Here is a 19,883-nt window from a genome sequence, read left to right as displayed (position 1 = left end):
TTGCAAACTCCTGCACATGAGGAGAGGGGCAAGAAAAGAGACAAAGAAGAGTCCACTCCTGCTAGTGGATCCTCCCAGCAACCTGAGGCCAAGAGGCAAAAGGTTGACTCCCCAGTTATAGAAGAAATAAGTGAAGAAGTCCTTGACAGTCCAAGGAGAGAAGGGGGAGACAGTCAGCAAACGAGCACAAGCTCTTTCCAACAAGAGCAAGGATTACAGCTTGGCTTGGAGGTGTCCTCCTCCACTCAGCAGAGCAAGAAGCCTTCAAGCACCAAGGCTTCCTTCAAACAGATAAAAGCACAGAATGATCTGCTGAGAATAGAAGTCTACAAACAATTCCTCAAAGCAACACCAGCCAAGCAAGAGAGGTTGATGTCAGTGTATGATATAGAAGAGGAAAAGATGATCCTCAACCACTTCAAACCCAGGGTGCCGTAGCCTCAATCAGCTGCAGATTTTGTAAGAACAAGGGTGGAAGTCATGGCAAAGGACATTCACCCCATGGACCAGATAGAACTGCACAAACAAACGGGGGAAATGGTCTATGCCACCTTGGTAGACAGGGCCACAATGGCCCATGAATTGAAAGAGTCACTGAAGAATACCAACATTCAGTTGGATTTTGAGAGAATGTCCTCCATGGCCAAGGACAACAGGATTAAATCACTAGAGGACATCATCATAGACCTAGGACATGATCCTAAGGACCCAAAGGGCGTGAGGGCCCTCATGAAGAAGAAGGAAGATGATCTTACTGCATTGAAGAAAAGGCTGAAACTGCTTCCCACCGAGCACCCCCAAACAGCAGAATTGCAGAAGGAAAAGGAGGCTGATGAGCAACTTGATCTAATAATGCAGCTCAATCAAAAGGTCATTGATTTGGAAAAGGAACTAGAAGGGGCACTGCAAGACAAACAGGGAGAATCCACATCCCAAGCTCCTCCAACTACCTCAACCACTGCCACAACTACAGAGGCAGCAGTAGCCCCTGTAACAACTACAGCAACAACAGAAGCAGCAGCAACAACAACAGCTCCTGAGTCCAGCTTGAACATGGATGATTTGACAAAGGCTATCAAAGAGCTGGAGCTCCAAGCTACTGAGATCAAACAGGCCAAGGAAAAATTGGCAGAACTAGAGGCCAAATATGATAAGTCAAAGATGACTGTAGCAGAGTAGTCTAGAGAAATTAAGGCCCTCAAAGACAAAATAAAGGCCTTAGAAAAGGAGCTCAAACTTGAAAATGCTCTGGCAGAAATAAAGAGAATTTTGTGGGCCCAGATTGACCAATCCCTTACTAGACAATGGAAGTCAATCAAGACTATGCATGAACAAATGGAATTAATTGGCAAAGCACAGATTGAGATCCAGAAGGCCAGAACAGTACTGGGGAACAGGCCTGAGCAGGCCAATAGAATGATACATTTTCTGAACAATCAAACCCAGGAGGAGCTAGCAGCCCTCAACATCGTTAACATAACAGATGCTGTCCTTACAGCTAAGAAGGTGCTGACTCTCAGGAATTTTGTACAAACTGTAGAGAGGAAATGCCAAGAAATACAGGGTGAGGTGGATGAATACAAGCTCAAGATGGGAGCACTGCAACAAAGAGGACTGCCCAGCCTACTAACCAGCACATGAAGATTGCTCCCCCGTGAGCAATATGCTACCAGGTTGACAAATTTTGTTGAAAATCAAATTACTGCATCTGCCAGTACTTCTGAGGAAACAGGGCCTCCAACAGGGCAGGGCCTCTATGACAAACTTGAAAATCTGTTTTTTATTAATAATGAAATCCACCACCTATTTGAGGTTCCTCCCAATATCTATAGGTATACAGAGGCAGATGAAACCTTGGTGAAAATTCGAAGACACCAGTTGCCCAAAGAGGATTGGTGGCAAGCAATGCTGCAAATTTTTCCTCAGTAATTTCAAGTGATCAATCCTAGTCAGCTCCAACTCAGCAAAAGGTAAAAATCAGAATGAAGACAGCACACAAGGCAGCCGAAAAGGGTGACTCAGCATAAAGACAGCGACAGCAAGCCAAAACATAGGAAATGCGCAAATTTTGGGCAGCACGGCCTCAGCCGACTCCATTGGTCATAAAGTCAACATTCTCTAACCGTTTTGGACAGCTAACACACTTAGAAGTTACTACAACATTTATTTTCTCAGCTACAACGCTCCAGGAGTTGGCACAATATTAATGAGCCATTAACTCACTAGCTAGATATTTTCTGATGTAAATTTTGTATATATACCTCCCCTGGCAACATATTAGGGGTTGGTGATTTTCACTCTGAGGCAAATGTATTGTATATTTTCAGATAATCTAATGCAAAAGGCTGGAAAAGCTCAGTTTTTCTTGGATGCTTGATGTCTCAATGATGCTCTGCGTGCTGTTGCAGAATTCCTGTGCTGTCTAATGGAACAATAAGTCTTCTTAATCTATGTTTTATATTCCTATGCTTGTTTGAATCATATGCATGTTTCACCAATCTAATAACAGAGAGAAAGAATAGTACAGGATATGTTTGCTTACAGCTTGTATTCAATCTATGTTATTGAAATGTTTTCTTCAGAATTAATCATGAACATGAATTCTTAATTGCTCATGTTTACATCAATTCTATATATATGAATATTATGCAGGAATTCTTCAGTGCTCCTAAGTAATATTCCTACTGTTCTCCACATCAGCTTACTGAAAGACCCTTAATTGCCTTTCATGCCCTGATTACACCACATCCATTCACAGATTTAAAAAATTGTTCCTTGGACACTTATCTGGCTCTACAGCATCACTGTTGTATCAACACAGACATATCAAGCAAATTAAGCATCACTGACTCCATGCCCAATGGCCTAGAGCACCCTGATAAACATATATCTATCTTCACTGAAGTCATCACCCAGAAAAATTCAAAACAAAACCTTGAGCATCATAACTAGCCTAAAATATTTTACAAACAAAGTTAAATCATAAAGAGAGAGCCCTCTCTGGTCATAGGTAGGCTAGAATCTGTGACCCAACGATTGGTTAGTGGTTACCTTGGAGTGATAACAGTGGGTCTTCAATCCAACGTTAGAGTCTATGGAATCATGATTAACATTTATTTTGTTCTCATCATGAGTTTCCTTTACTACCCTTTCACCGTTAGCAAGCATTTCTTGTAGCAAGTTAGTCAAATCTATCTTCAAATCTTCCATGTTGCCTTTTGTTTTGCTTCTATACCATCCATCTTAGCGTCCATGTCATTCACCTTAGCTTCCATGCCATCCATATTAGCTTCCACACCATCCATCTTAAGTTCCACACCATTCATCTTAGCTTCCATGTCATTTATCTTAGCTTCTAGGCCTTTCTTTAAACCATCAATCTTAGCTTCTATTACCTTTTGTGAGAGTGAAATTTGTTGCACTTGATCTCATAATTTTGTTCTATCATGTTGCATTTCTTCCTATTCTTCATGAGTCACGCTAGAGCTTTTAGGTTTCTTAATAGGTGTTTCCATTTTCTTTCTCCAGGGCATCAATTAATGATAATTATGCTTCACTATGCCCTTTGAACTTCAAACTAATTTTTCAACCCAAACCTATGCAAAATTTTTAAAAGACTACACACCTTTTTTTCGCTTTGTAAAAGCTTGATATTGAACCTATTGTATCTCTGTAATTGCAGATCTCCAATGTTTGAAATTACTTCTTATGGTAGCCCTCTGAGTCCTCTTTCTAATGCCACCAATATGATCAAAATTTGATTCTCCAAGAAAGCGTTATGCCCAATCTCCCAATATGACTTGATTATATAATTTTTTAGTAGAGAAAACTTGTACGACATGCCACATGTCACTGTTTCGACTTTCAAATCTGAAAAATATACACAGAAAAATAAAGTATGTCCTCTCTCTATAACTTCTTATGAAATTTAAATATGATGCTTAGAGAGAAAGTTATGATGATTTTCTCAAGGTTACCTATTTGGAATGTAATTCAGCAGTTTGTAAAAACCCTAACTTCCTCAGATCATATCTCCGAAAATATAGCGAGACAAGATCTGAAATTCAAACCCGAGGTGCAGAACTATTTCAGACCAAATGATTTTTTTTTAGCTTCTGAAACTTCATAGAGAAAACATTATAGTGAAAATTCCACGATGACCTGTTTGGAGCAGCGAAACCCTAGAATCCAAAGCTCTGATACCAAATGTTAAGAAACCAACTCACAAAAAGATAGAAAATATAGATCAATGACTTCAAAATCAGCCTCTTCGAGGGGAAACCTCATTTACATCACACACATGAACAATTCTTGGATGATACAAATGACAAAACCTCCTTTCTATATATAGGATTTTAAGGGGTCACAATATAATCAAAGTCGACATAACAATAATAATATAAGGGCACAACAATAACAATAGTGGGCTTCTATGGGGCACAATGATAACAATATGGGGACAACAGGGGCACAACAATAACAATAAGGGCTACAATGACAATAGTAATGGGGGAATCACTAGTATTATAGGGACATAACAATTTCCCACCACAAAAGTGCGCTCCTTATAAGCTAAAACATGTTCATTCTTAGTTTAAGGTTTGAGGTGTAGTCTCTAAAAATGAAGCATATGGCCATATTTTCCATCCATGCTTTTTTTGCTTGACCTTTTGTAGATCCTCATAATTCCAAAAATTTCACTTTTCCCAATTCTTGGCACATAAGGTTACTAGTTGGGTTTTTTGATTCTTTTTCATACATATAAGCTCCTCCTTGTTCCAACTGTAAGCAATTCATTAATGCATCTCCAATAAAATATTTTTCTTGCACTATTGCATGCTCTAAGTAATGATACAGTTGTAGGCTATGAAGAAGATAACGTGCCTCATCCTCTCGTAAGTCTACCCCTTCCCTTCCTCTTCTCTACATATTACTTGTTACAACACTAATTAAGTACACATTAATTCATCACATAATCATAAACAATATGAAAAGAGATGATAATTCAATGATTCAAATGCTCGAACTGAGATTTAATACACTTATAATTCCCTTATTATACTTGTCGCAGACATGGTATTACGCATTCAGTTTTTCTTTGACTGCATATTAGTTTTCTTTTGACAAAAAAAATATTCTCCTTATCCATAGTTTAACATTGGGAATTCAATTTTTGTTATTTATTATTATTATTTAAATTTATTTACTTGTAATATGATCGGTTGAGGTCTTATTATGGGTTGTTTAGTAACTTCTATTTCTATTAGTTACTAATTTTTAGATTTTAGTTTTTTTTCTTTTTTATCTAAATTTCTTATTTTTTTCCTTTTTCTATTTTTCCATTTTCATGATTTTTAGTGTTTTTCTCCATATTTTCAATTTAAGATGACTTATTGTCATATTAAACATATTTTAATAAATTTAATTATATAAAATTATATATATTAATAAAAAATACAACACATAGATATATATTAAAATAATATATTTAAAGTGTATATTTGTTAATATAAACAATATTAGTTAATCATATTTTTGTGATGACATTCAACAACACAATATTTTATTAGTTTTTTTATTTTTGTGATAAATTTTTTATGTCTTTTTCTTTTTTCTTTTGTAAATTAGTGCAAGATTTTATATTAATAATAAAAAAAAATTATATAGATAAATATTTATGTCCTTATTGCTTTTTAGTTTAATTAAACTGTATTTAAGCTAAGTCGTGGGTACTAGCTACTATGTAACCCTTGTTACATGTCTATTCATAAATACTATTTTATTCTAATTACTAAATTTAAAGCTAACGTTTTGAAAACTCTGATGATATTAAATTAAGTCTTCTAATTCTCTCATAGGATAATTTACATCAGAATCCATTTACTAAATTATTATTATTTTTACATTACTTATATTAATTTATTTCGAATGTGGTAAATACTTATATTAATATATCCCTATACATAGCTTTCATGCTTATTAGTATTTCACTAAAAGATGAGACATAAAGAGCTATGGTAATTTTTGAATCTTGTATTTAATACTCAAGGTGTATTATTATTATTATTAAAACAAAAACTTTAATATATGGATTACAATGAAAATGGCCTCATTCATATATATATTCGTAATTATTTCTTTACCTTTCAATTTAAATATTATCACAAATTATACTACAATAGCAATGGTAGTAGCAAGATACAAGAAATAGTCACGCTAGTAATCATGGGGATATAAGAGAGATGCCTGAACTGATACATCTTTCAGGGCATCAAACGCCTTTTGAGCAGCGGCATCCCAACAAAAGGGAAACCATTTCTTAAGGAGGTGAGTGAATCCTTTGGTCAACTCAACATAATTAGGGATGAACCTTCACAGGAAGTTAGCTTTCCCTTGAATTTGTTGAAGTTGAATGAGTGAAGAAGGTGCAGGCAGATCAATGATTTCCTATACTTTCAGAGGATCGATACGAGTTCCATGTTTTGAAATAAAAAAACCAAGAAGTCGACCAGAACTAACATAGAACACACATTTTTGTGGATGTAGTCGAATATTATAGTGTCTACACCATAAGAAAATGGTCCTAAGATGCATCAAGTGATCAACATAATATTTAGAATGAGATGGGAGATTGTCCAAATAAGGTTGCACAATGTGTTTAATGTTGTGAAAAGTGTAATCCATTTCCCATTGAAATTTGGCCTCAATGTTCTTTAGACAAAACGGGAGTTTCCGGTAGACAAATGTACCCTAGGGACAGATAAATGTAGTTTTAGGTTGATTCGTTGGGAGAATGTTGATTTGATTATACCCAGAGAAGCCATCTATGAACGAATAGATTTCAAATCTGGTGCAGACATCAACAATCTAGTCAATGAACGGGGCCAAACAATTGTCCTTTGGACAATCGCAATTCACATCCTGATAATTGATCCATACACAGATTGTCCCATTTTTCTTCATGACAAGGAAAATATTTGACACCCAATCAGTCAAAGGAATGGGGTAGATGAAACCAACATGAAGGAGTTTTTCAACTTCACTCTTTATCGCGACAAACTTCTTTGGATAGACTAAAAAGACATGTTGTCAGACTGGTTTAGCATCAGGATAGGTTTTAATCTCATGCACCACTATATTTGGGTCAATACTTGGCATTTCCTCATAGGTCCCAAAAAATACATCACGAAACTCCTAAAATAGGGCTTTATGGGTCTCAATCTCGAATGGAGAGCAAGAAACACCAATGTGTAGATTTTCGACAATACCCAGTTTAACATGAATATCAAGAGGTATCGTCTCTTCGATATTTGAGAGATTATTTTCGGAACCAACTTCGTGAATAGAAACAAAATTCATAAAAGACTCGACGATATTGGGCATATATATATATATATATATATATATATATATCAATGAGATTATCCTCAATGGAATATGGTAAGGAGGAACGATGGTGATGATTGTCCCATGACATGTTGTCTGCCATCATGATCTCCATGATTCCATCATCAGTAGAGAATATACGAGAGAATGGATCAGAAGACGTGCCATAATCCAATGATCGATTGACCCAATTAATCCAAGAGAAGGTATGAGACACACAAGCCGAATAGATGGCTTCACAATTAAGCTCAATGGGGCTGAGCAGCATTCGGTCACCAAAACTATGGATGTTAGTTTGATCTGGTACAGTCCATGGATAAGTCGAGATAGTAGAAAATGATATCATATTGATATAATAAATCAATGATGCGTTGTGTGGAAGTGGAGGAGGAGGAAGCGAAAAGGTTCCCACAAGGAATCCTTCAACAGTCCAACCCCAACATGTTGATAAGAATGTAGATTTTCCCCTTCAAGCGAGACACTTCCAGTAACATAAGAATTGAATGAAAAAAAGGTGATTTGGTCAATGGCCACAATTCCTCCCCTATGAGGAAAGGTGATCATACGGAAATAATTTGAAATGATCGTGACCATGGTGTAAACCCATGGGTGACCCATTAGAAGATTATAATCAAGATGTCCATCAATAACTTCCACTTATATGGATACAATTTTTTCCCAAAATTCAACTTGTATGGAGTTCAGAATACCACGAGGTTTATACGTTCTTCCATCAAAATCTTTCAATGTGGTAGGTGATTGACTCAATTTAGGAGAACCAACCACCTTCCAGCAAGACATAGACATAATACAGGTCAAGTCTCCCTTGTCTGTGATGGAACGATGAATATTCTTACCACGGACGACAAACTGGATGATAAAGGCCAACTGAGCTAGAAGGCGAGGGGCATAGTTTTCATTACTAAGAACAACTAATTTGGAATCCAAAGGATCCACACATTCAATAGCTGAAAGCAAAGCCTTTTTCTGGGTGGGGACATTTTACAACACCTTGAGGGTTGACATAGCTGGTGGAGACTAAGTCAAGTCTTCAGCAATGTTATAATTTTGAGCATCCTTGACGTGAGGGTTGAAAGCATATTTATGAATAATTCCCTTTGGAGGCTTAATAGTTAACTCTGTAGGAATCGTGGGTAGAGAAGGATTGAATGTAGGTGATGTCGAACTAGTAGGTTGATGAGTAGCCTAACCATTTGAAGGATTCACATTACCATAGTCCTTATTCTGAGTAGCCACCATAACATCATATTTAGGCTTTGTGGAGGAAAGCATTAAAACTGTGTTAGAGGAAGAAGAGTCCCGAGCAATCATGTAGGTCTCTTGATTGGGAAACGGGTCAGTCAACACAATGGGAGAAGTGGAGGATTTCAAAAACCAGTTCACTTCCACACGGTGAGGATAGTCATGAGTAAAGTTCTCCTCATTCCAAATCAAGCATGGGTAGTGAGGCTTTCATTTCTCATCAGAAGATTGGTTTGTTTTCTTATCCTATGGCGAAGAAAATTTCTTATTTTTTCCTTTTCCTTTCTTGTTTCTTCTTGGTTGTTGTTGAGATTTTCCTTTATCAGATGAAATGACATTTATCTCGGAAGAATAAATCGTAAGAGGATTGGATGAATAGTTTTAGGAAGAAATAGTGAGAGAAACACCGAATGGTTTACTCACTGTATACGAACAAGCAGAACCTATAATGCCATCAACAACATGAGATTATTTACTAGGAGTTGGAGGAACAACATTCAAAGGTCTTCTTTCATAGAGCATGCGAGATTGGGTATAGATGAGGTCCAAATACTGAGCATGAGCAATCACTTTCTCTTCAGTCACCACCCCACCTTTAGCTACATCCTTTGTGATAGATGATAATAGGTATTTAATGAACCATTCCACTAACAATTGATCCCAAACATAGGTTTTAACCAATCGGTGACGATGCCACCACTCATGAATGTGATTTGAGATGTGACTAGCTTTAGTTTGTTTAAAATTGGTCAGTTTTTTTTTTCCAGTTTCATACTGGATGGGAAGCTGGAAATGTGTGAGGTAGGTGGTAGCTAAGGAACTAAAATCGTGAAATGAAGCTCTAGGTAACTCAATGTACCATTTAGTTGCAATACCTGTAAGAGTACATTGGAAAAGAGGTAATTGTATGGAATCATCATTAAGGGAGTTTGAAGAACACCACAGATGATACGTCATGACATGGGTCGACAGGTCTTCTCCAAGATTCCCACTGAATTTTCGGATATTAGGAGGCAATTTGGTAGGGATTATCGACCACCAAGGTGAATGAGCAATCATCAGAAATAAGGCAAGGGATTTTTTAGGTTTTAAGCTGCAACCTTAACTTGTTATGGTGGATGTAAAAGCACAAGCTAATTATCAGTCTTCCTTTTCATCTAGGTGACTGGCTTTCTTTGGTTAATACGGGAATCTATGGAAACAGATAACACTTCAACACAAACCCAAGAATTAAAATTTCCAACCAATCTAATAGCTACCCCCAAGGATTTTTTGCTATTGCACTAGACTGTGAGATGGTCAGTGGTGGTCAGAATGGAACCTTTGACCTTTGTCTACTATTTTTCTTGGTTGATGAAGATGAAAAGTTGGTCTTCCACACTTATGTCAAGCCACAAATTCTAGTTACATGTTACAGGTCATTTTTTTCATTTACAACTTCTTTATTTAATTCTGACTTGGTGCTTGCTAAAGTTATCTCATTTGAATTAGGTTAGGTTGCATTGCATGATTGAAGCACCTAATTGGTTACGTCATTTGCAAGCATGATGTCAGTGGCATCAAACCTAAGCACCCAATAGATGCAATGCCACTTAATCAAGTGCAAGAGAAAATTAAGCAAGTCTTATACAATGGATAAACAATCTGACGTGCTCGTTTAAAAGGAGGAAGAGTAAGGGTTCTTGTAGGAAATGGTTTGGATCATGATTTCCAATGCTTGGCAATGGAATATCTTGGTCATTTAATTAGGTAAGTTGGTTATATATGTTTGTGTGTGTTGTTCGATACAGGAGAATCCCAAGGAGTTCTCACTATAGATGAAGTTATTTTTGGTAGATTCAGGGAGTTTTTAGGTTGCATGGAATGGGCCCTCATGAATTCTTGATCATACTTGTGTGAAATTATAAGCTCTCTCGATATACTGTTCTTTCTTGGAGATGCCCTAGAGAAGACCCTGGTTTGGTGTTCTGGTGTGGACTTACATAAATTACAAGGATTAGGGTCCAAACAACCCATCTTGTTGCTCTTCAATGAAATATAGTCATTGCATTGGTGCTATACAATCCATGCCTTCACCTCTTAGTTGGGTTTAAGGTTGTTTATGAAAGTAAAGATTCTGTAGGATTTCAATTCTTTCTTCCAAAGTAATCTTTTGTTTGTATTTATTTTTTATACTTCAATGCCATCTAGAGTTCCTTTCTACATTTAGCCTCTTGAATGGGAGAGATTGTTTGTATTGTCTTTATGCAGTTGAGTGTATAGAATGAGGGCCTTTATCCTATCTTGAAATCTCTCTTCTGTATCATTTGGATGGTGTGTGAGGAATAAATGCTCAGAATTTCTTAAAATATTAATGTGCAGATACACTAGCACATATTCATCTTTAACCTGGGATCTCCCATGCACTCTGAGGTATCAAATTCTTCAAGCTGCAAATCTCAATAGATTCACAACTACTTAAAGACTAATAAAAAAAGTTTCCATGGTTGAGAGAAAAAATTAGTAAATTTAACCACAACAGGGAAGCTATGATATGTCCAAGCTAGAGACTAAAAAAGAAAACCTACCACACAGAAAATTTGCACCTTGGCACCCTTTCTCTTCTTACATCCCTTGTATTTCAATCTATCCATGCTCTCCAAAAGGGGCTAAATGTTTTAAAAACCATATTTAAAATGCCTTTGTCTACTATTTGGCCAGTTATTTTTGGCTGAAGTAGCATCAATGTTGCAAGGGTTGTAAGGAACCCCGTCCTTGCTAGAGCTACTACCCTATAGACCTAAAGAAGAAAAGTGATTGTATGAACTATTTGATAATTTGGATTGGAAAGGAATTGAAAATCTAGATCCTTGATCAAGAGATACTCTGATTGATATTTGTTGAGACCAGGCATCATCAATAACATTATGACCTCTATATTCCTCTTCATCTTTCACAAAATGTTGAATTTCTTTTATTTGGGTTTTCCTCACCTTGTCTGAGTTTCCAAATTCTATATGTGATACAAGAGAATCCTAAGCATTTCTCACTACAGATGAATCTCTTTTTCATAGATTCAAGGAGTTTGCAGGTTGCATGGAATGGGCCCTCATGAATTCCTTATCATACTTGTGAGAAATTCTAAGCTCTCTCGATAGACGTTTCTATCTTGGAGATGCCCAAGAGAAGACCCTAGTTTGATGTTCTGATGTGGACATACATTTACAAGGATTAGGGTCCAAACAATCCATCTTGCTTCTCTTCAATGAAATATAGTCATCAACCGATTTAAATTTAGAAAAACTAGAATCCTTCATAGGCACTACATTTGACATGTTTATGGTAGATATAATACAATTTTCTAGGAGAGTGGGAGCATAATATCCATTTGAAGGAGACCTATAAAATGACGGCTTGTTGAAGGTAAATGAAGGGCTATCTGGGAATGGATAAAAAATATGAAGTCCAAGCTCTGCAGTTCTAGAGCTAATCAGAGGACTGTAGTAAGGATATCTTCTGGGAGTAAACTCTGCACTCTTTGTGGAAAACCTCCTGTTGTTGTTATCAACAAAATCAGAGATTCCCCACTTGTAATTCTCGGAGAAGTTCAAATCATAACTTCTTGCAGAATGTAAATCTTGAAATGCTTGATAAGGATAAGTATTTTTACAAATTTCACCCATTTCCTCTTCATATTCTTCCGAGGTTGATTCAAGATTAGAATTTGTTTTGTATCTAGTATGGGTTGAATTAGAGACAAGAGAAGTTTGCATATTTCATTAAAAGAGAATCAAGGCAAGACATGCTTTTGTGTTGGGGTTTATGTTGTTTGCAAGCATAAACATTTTGTATGATTGAAAATTTTCCTACCCGATTTTCAATTTTATTTTTGCATCAGTGCTATACAACCCATATCTTCACTTCTTAGTTGGGGTTTAAGTTTGTTTATGAAAGTAAATATGCTGCAAGATGTTGATTCTTTCTTTCAAAGTAATCTTTTGTTTGTATTTATTTTTTTACTTCAATTCCATATAGAGTTCCTTTCCTTGTTTATCCTCTTGAGTGGGAGAGATTGTTTATATTGTCTTCATGCAGTTGAATGTCCAAACATATTGGTAATTAATTTTTAAATATCCATTTCCAATGCACTCTGTTATCTGTACTTTTTTCTTTAGTTTGTGGCCATTTAGAATTCCTTTCCTTGTGTAAAAATCCTGAGCAAAAGAGAATCTTGTCTCTATGTGGTACAAATATTTAAATACATTGACAATATTGATTTTTTGGGTTGTTGGTTTTGATCTGCTCCATATCTGCTAGTTGATGTGTCCACGTAAATTATATTTCTAAGGTTTGTTGGGCTCAAAGACTTCACTAATTTCTCTATGACCTTCATTTTGCATGGTTTGAATGAATTGTTTAGGTCAAATATTGTGGTAATGATTATAATATATTGTTGTTGCAACATGTGTAGAATTTGATCTTTGACCTTTATTATGTGCACAACTCCCCTAGGGTATCTATTGCTTGTATGTGGATAAGCGAGTTTATTATCCTTTTTCCTTTCCTTTTGTAATGTGAATCTACAACATATGGGAGATTGTTTAGTGTATTTCTGGTTGCTAACTATAGTTTTTCCTTGTTTTAAGATTAAAATATTCAATTACGTCTACAATTCTCGTTAGATATAGGATGAAGGTCATTACTCTACTCCCCAATTTTATGGGAGACACGCCAGCTCAAGTTTTTCTATATAAATATACATGAATTGAATTGGATGCGAGCCCAATTGGGACTGAAATTTGTTCTTTTAGGTCGAGTTGACTATTTTAAGATTAAAAGATTCAATTACGTCTACAATTATTTTTAGATATAAGATGGAGGTCATTACTTTACTCCCTAATTTTATGGGAGACCTGCTAGCTCAAGCTTTTCTATATAACTATACATTAATTGAATTTGATGTGGGCCTAATTGGGGTTGAAATTTGTTCTTTTAGTCAGGTTGACTATTTTAAGATTAAAAGATTCAATTACATCTACAATTCTTGTTAGATATAGGATGAAGTTCATTACTCTACTCCCCAATTTTAAGGGAGACCTACCAGCTCAATGTTTTCTATATAACTATACATGAATTGAATTGGATGTGGGCCCAATTGGGGTTGAAAATTGTTCTTTTAGGTCAAGTTGACTAAATGTTGATGAAATTTGTTCTTTTAGGTCAGTTTGACTAAATTTTGATATTATATAACTAGATTATACAATAGACTAACTTGGTTATCATTTATAATGATTGTGAATGTTCATTTCAACTTTATTTTCTGGCTCAAATTTTTTAGGGTTTTTTTTGTTTGATTTTATGGGAACTTGCTTTGAGAAACACTCCCTGAGGTAGGGAGTTTTGGTGTATTACATGAGTTATTTTGGCTTAGAGGTAAGGGGTTGTGGTGCATAACATGAGTTGTATTTTGCTTATGTGCTAGATCATATGGGTATCTATTTTTCCAAAATTATACAGGACTTGCTCCCAACTTCATCCCTTGTTTGAAATATGCCAATTTGGTTGAATTTATATTATTAATGCTAAAAACTACGTGGAATTCACAAACTCTTTTGTGGCTCTGATTGTGAAAGTTAGGGGTTCATTGCGTCTTAAAAAACATCAACACCAGAGAACCATCACATTCAATCAAGGATCCATACCTACATTCACCAACCATCCATTTCCAAATTACCAGGCTATCTCGTTCCTTAGAAGGGTATAAAACAAAGCTAAAGTTGCAAGTACAATGTTATAATTGATAAGCATTCCCTCAATTGACATATTGCAACTCAAATCAATAGGATAGCTAAAGAGGAGTTCACTCTAATTTTAACACCATGTTATTTCTCTCACTCAAATTGTAACATATCACACCTGTCTCCATATATGCCCTTTATGGTATGCTATTGCCTTACGGCGATCCTTTGCAACATCTGGTGATATTGCTAGTGTATATTAAAGATGACCTTATAGTAGATACAATTAGATTGTTGGATGATTACTGAACTCATTGGGATATAAAGGTTATGTTGTAAATGAAATATTAGACTGAGGCTAAACTTAGGTCTTTATCTTTGAATTATAATACCCGAATAAATAATAATACTGTAGACATTCTTAAGTAATATTTAGTTGGGGTTAGTTGACGATTTAACAAATAACAATACTCATTTGATCTAATCCAACTTGTTTTTTATTTTTATTTTCAACACAGATTAAATGAAATACAATACAATTACCATGTATTGTTGTATGAATATATTCCATGTTGCAAATGAGGTAGCTCGCTCAATGTATTTATTCCTTGAATTCTGAAAACTTTTCACTAATTTGTCAAATATTGTTGATTACTGGTGAACTTTTGTCTACTCTCTGGGTACTTATTTTCATCAATCTCCAAGTTATAATGAGGATATAGAAGGAATAAATAACTCTAGTAATATGGAGAATAGTTTCACAAAGCTCAAGAGGTTCTCACTTTAACATGAAATATATAGAGAGAGAAAGATTGAGAGAATTATTAGCCCATTAATAGTTGCATTCTAATTCAATGTATGAGTGAGATTTGTAATTCTTTCAATACTTAATATGGATTTGATATGTAATATTTTAGAAAATATTAATAATAAAAATAATTTAATTTATATACACTAAAAAATATGAGGGGGCAATTTTTAACATTTTAGTGTGGAGAACCCCCATTATAAATAAAATTTTTCAATGTCAATTACATATATATATTATACCATCCTAGATCCATCTTAACTCTCGATCTATCAAGCACTTAGAGGGATCAAATCTCTTTTCACTCTCAAAGAGTTTTGCATCTCAAGAGATTTGATCCTTCTCGACACTTGGTAGATCTTGAGTTGAGATGGATCTAGGTTGGTTTACAAATTCCAAGTTTATGCTTCTTCAACATGAAGTTCGTGAATATTATTTTTTCTATTATTAATTAAATTGCATTTATTTTTTACACATACCCTTCATGTGCTAATATTTAAAACAAAAGTTTTATTACCATTTTTTAATTAATTAAAATATCTTCTCATATGTTTTATAATAACTAAGTATTTAATTCAATTTCTTAATTATGATTTCAGTATATACACTTCTAGTTGGAATTTTGATTACTCATGTGTTTGTGAGTGAGACCATAGGAACAATGTGAAACAAGGGATAGCAAGTGAAATCAACCTTGTTCTGAAGAATTTGTTGGCCACGCTCTAGCTAAGAGCGCCAACAATAGAAAACTAAATGAAAATAATAATGAAATTTGACACACAAACACCGACACAACTACAAAATCCTGAAAGTGGTGGCAACCTAGACAATGTCATCATTGATAGTCTTGTAGGTTTGAACCTCGTACAGAAATTCCCTGCATATGAATTCTAAAACAAAGAAAATAAACAATGCGAGAGCATAACACATAAAACACATATACACAATGTTTTTCCCCTGGATCCCAAAACTGGGACTACCAACTTGATTTTTCATTATGTTCCTTTCAATGTTATAATACATATTTATACATACCGAAGCATCCAATACCATGGACCGAAAACCATCGAGTCCAAAAAACATGTGCGAAAATCATGCACAAAACCATAGGTGGGTCTACTGAACCTAACATAGGTTCCAAAACCAAAATTTTTGGGGCGCTGCCCCAGACCCCATAAAGTGGGGTTACCTGTACCCCTCAAACCCCCTGTGACCCCCCAACTAAGAAATCGGCGCAATGAAGGGGGGGCTTCGCCCCCCCTCTAACCCCTCTGTTAACTATGTGGGCTAGTTGTGGAAAGAATATAACACAACCCAACATTCTCCCACTTGTTGTTTTCTTTCCACAGGGGGCCACAAGAGAGCTTAGTCATTTATCCAACTCTACAATGCCCATTGTTTCTCTACACTAAGGGAACTTCTCAAAGCTCATAGATTTTGTCAATGCAACTGCAGTATTCTTCAAAATTTCCACCTTTACTAGCAACACCTTTTTGTCTTCTATCATATCCCTCACAAAGTGATACTGAACATCAATGTGCTTTGTCTTTGAATGATATGCAGGGTTCTTTGCCAAGAAAATTGCACTTTGGCTATCACAGTCTATCCTTATATCTCCTTGTACTAACCCCATACTTGAACACAATCTCTACAACCAAACTGCTTCCTTGCTTGCATGAGTGGTTGTCATGTATTCTGCCTCTCTAGTTGATAGTGCCACTACAGATTATTTCTTACTCATCCAACTGACTACACCTCCAAATAGGTTAAACACATACCCACTTGTAGAACTTCTCTGATCCAGATCTCCAGCCCAGTCTGCATCAACAAAGCCACGAATATCCAACACTCTGTCCAATCTTGTTCTTCCTTGGTAGCACAAACCATAATCACTAGTGCCACACAAACACCTGAAAACCCGCTTCACTATTGTCCAATGTTCCTTTCATGGTTTTGACATAAACCTACTCAATACTTCCACTACATGTGCAATGTCTGGTCTAGTACAGACCATTGTGTACATCAGGCTACCAACTGCACTTGCATATGGAACACGGGACATGTCCTCTTCCTCTTCTTGTGCCTTGGGACACTGTTCAACAGATAACTTTACACCTATAGGAATAAGAACCTTCACTGGTTTACTATCCTGCATATTAAATATCTACTATATTGTCTCGACATACTTCCTCTAGTTTAACCAGAGCTTCCTCTTTGCCCAGTCCCTTTTAATTTCCATGCCCAAAATATAGTTTACAACACCAAGATCTTTCGGGTCGAATTTGGAGGACAATTGGGTCTTCGAATCCTGGATAATTTCTTTATCATTTCCAACCAGCAACATATCATCCTCATACAAGACCAAATAAATAACATGGTGACCAATTAATTTAAAATACACATAGTGATCTACTTTGCTTATGGTGAAGCCAAGTCCTCGTATAAATGTATCAAATTTTTGATACCACATCCTTGGTGATTGTTATAACCCATACAAAGACTTCTTTAACTTGCATACTGGTTCTTTCTTACCCTTCACCACAAAGCCTTCAGGTTGCTTCATGTAGATTTCCTCTTTTAGATCCCCATGAAGAAATTTTGTCTTCACATCCATCTGATCTACCTCAAAATCAAAACCAGTAGCAATAGATAAAAGTAATCTAATAGAAACCTTGGCAACATGAGAAAAAATATCACCAAAATCAATTCCCGACACATGGGAATAACCTTTTTCTACCAACCAAGCTTTATATTTCTCCACCTTTCCTTCTGCATTTATCTTCTTCTTGAACACTCATTTGCTACCAATGGGTTTCCTTCCAACTAGAAACTCCACCAGATCCCAAGCCTCATTTTTGTGCAAAGATGCCATTTCATCAACCATGGCCTCTTTCCAGAGTTTTCCATCCTTTGAATCTACTACTTCCTTCAAAGTTTTGGGATCATCATCAGTAATAGATAAAGCAAAATTTGAACAGAAAGCAGATGGACTATACCTTTCTAGCTGCCTTCTTTCTCGAACTGATCTTCTTACACCTGGAGTTTGTGGCTCTTCATCTTCTAATTCCTCCTCTAATGTAGAGTCTGATTCTTCTTCCTTTAGCTCAAATTCTATCTTCTCAGGTTCCTTTGGTTGGACTTCATGTTTAATAACATCTTTCACCTCTCTGAACACCACATCTTGGCCGTGCACAACCTTCCTTGTTTCTGGGTTCCAAAGCTTATAACACTTTAAACCATCCTTATACCCAATAAAGATGCACTTTTTAGATTTACTATCCAACTTGGTTCGTTTCTCCTTTGGAACATGTACATATGCATCACATCCAAATACCCTCAGATGTGAAAGAGAGGGTTTCTTACCAGTCCATACCTCTTATGGAGTCTTATCCTCCAACACTGATGAAGGTGATCTGTTGACCAGGTAACATGCTGTCTCCACCGCCTCTACCCAGAATTCTTGTCCTAACCTGGCACCACTGAGCATGCTTCTTGCCCTTTCCATCAACATCTTGTTCATTCTTTCTTCAGCTCCATTTTGTCGAGGTGTATATGGAGTAGTCTTATGCCATTCTATACCACACTTGTTACAGAATTCTTCAAATTCCTTACTGCAAAACTCTCCACCGTTATCTGTCCTCAGAACCTTTATCTTCTTCTATGTCTGGTTTTCTACCAGAGCCTTAAATTATTTAAACTTGTCAAAGACTTCAGATTTCTTCTTAAGGAAATATATCCATGTATTCCTTGGGAAGTCATCTATAAATGATACATAGTACACAGACGTACCCAGTGATGGAACCTTCACAGGTCAAAATACATCACTGTGCACAAGCTCTGATATTTGTTTCGCCATCTTACCACTAGAGTGGAAACTCACCCGATTCTGCTTCCCATATACACAATTTTTACAGAAATCAAAATCCAGAGAGCTATTACTCATACCTTCTACCACACCTTTACCATGAAGTATTCAAAGGCCCTTCTCTCCAATATGTCCAAGGTTTTGATGCCACAACATGGTCTTCTCTCCAGAGACCACTAGATTTTCTGCTCCACTTTCAGGAACCACAGAACTGTTGCACCCATCAACAAAAGTGCTACCTTGTAGCTTGTACAGAGTTCCAGTCTAAACTCCCCGCATCAATAACAGTGCTCCTCGAACCATCTTGTAGGTATCCTTCTCGAAAACTATTTTTACACCTTCATCATCCAACTTGTTTACAGAAATCAGATTTCTGGCTAATGCAGGAATATTCAGAACACTTGGAAGTGTTCTAACCCTTCCACCTTGCAACTTCAACGTTACTTTTCCACGACCAACAATTCTAGCCTTCTTATCATCCCCTAAGAAGACATCACCACCATTGTATTTATCATACTCACATAACCACTCTCTATGGGGAGTGAAGTGAAAGGATGCACTTGAGTCAATCAACCATGCCTCATGATCTACATGTGTACTTGAAAAAGCCAAGTACACATCCCCACCTTCATCTATGGTGGTTTTTGCCTCTGCAGAAGGAGCATCATCAAATCTCTTTCCTTTATCAGGAGCTTTAGATTTATAGTCCCTTTTGTGGTGCCCTTCCTTTCCGCATTTCCAACACACCACCTTTACAGGTTTTCCTGGAGATATAGATCTCCATCTAGATTTAGATCTCCCACTTGATGACTTATTTTTGCTTTTGTTCTGGGACCGTCCTCAT

Source organism: Pinus tabuliformis, chromosome 7, assembly GCF_031772625.1.
Source record: "Pinus tabuliformis cultivar Carrire ecotype Pingquan chromosome 7, CPIR1, whole genome shotgun sequence".
Lineage (NCBI taxonomy): Eukaryota > Viridiplantae > Streptophyta > Pinopsida > Pinales > Pinaceae > Pinus > Pinus tabuliformis.
This window is presented reverse-complemented; position numbering follows the sequence as displayed.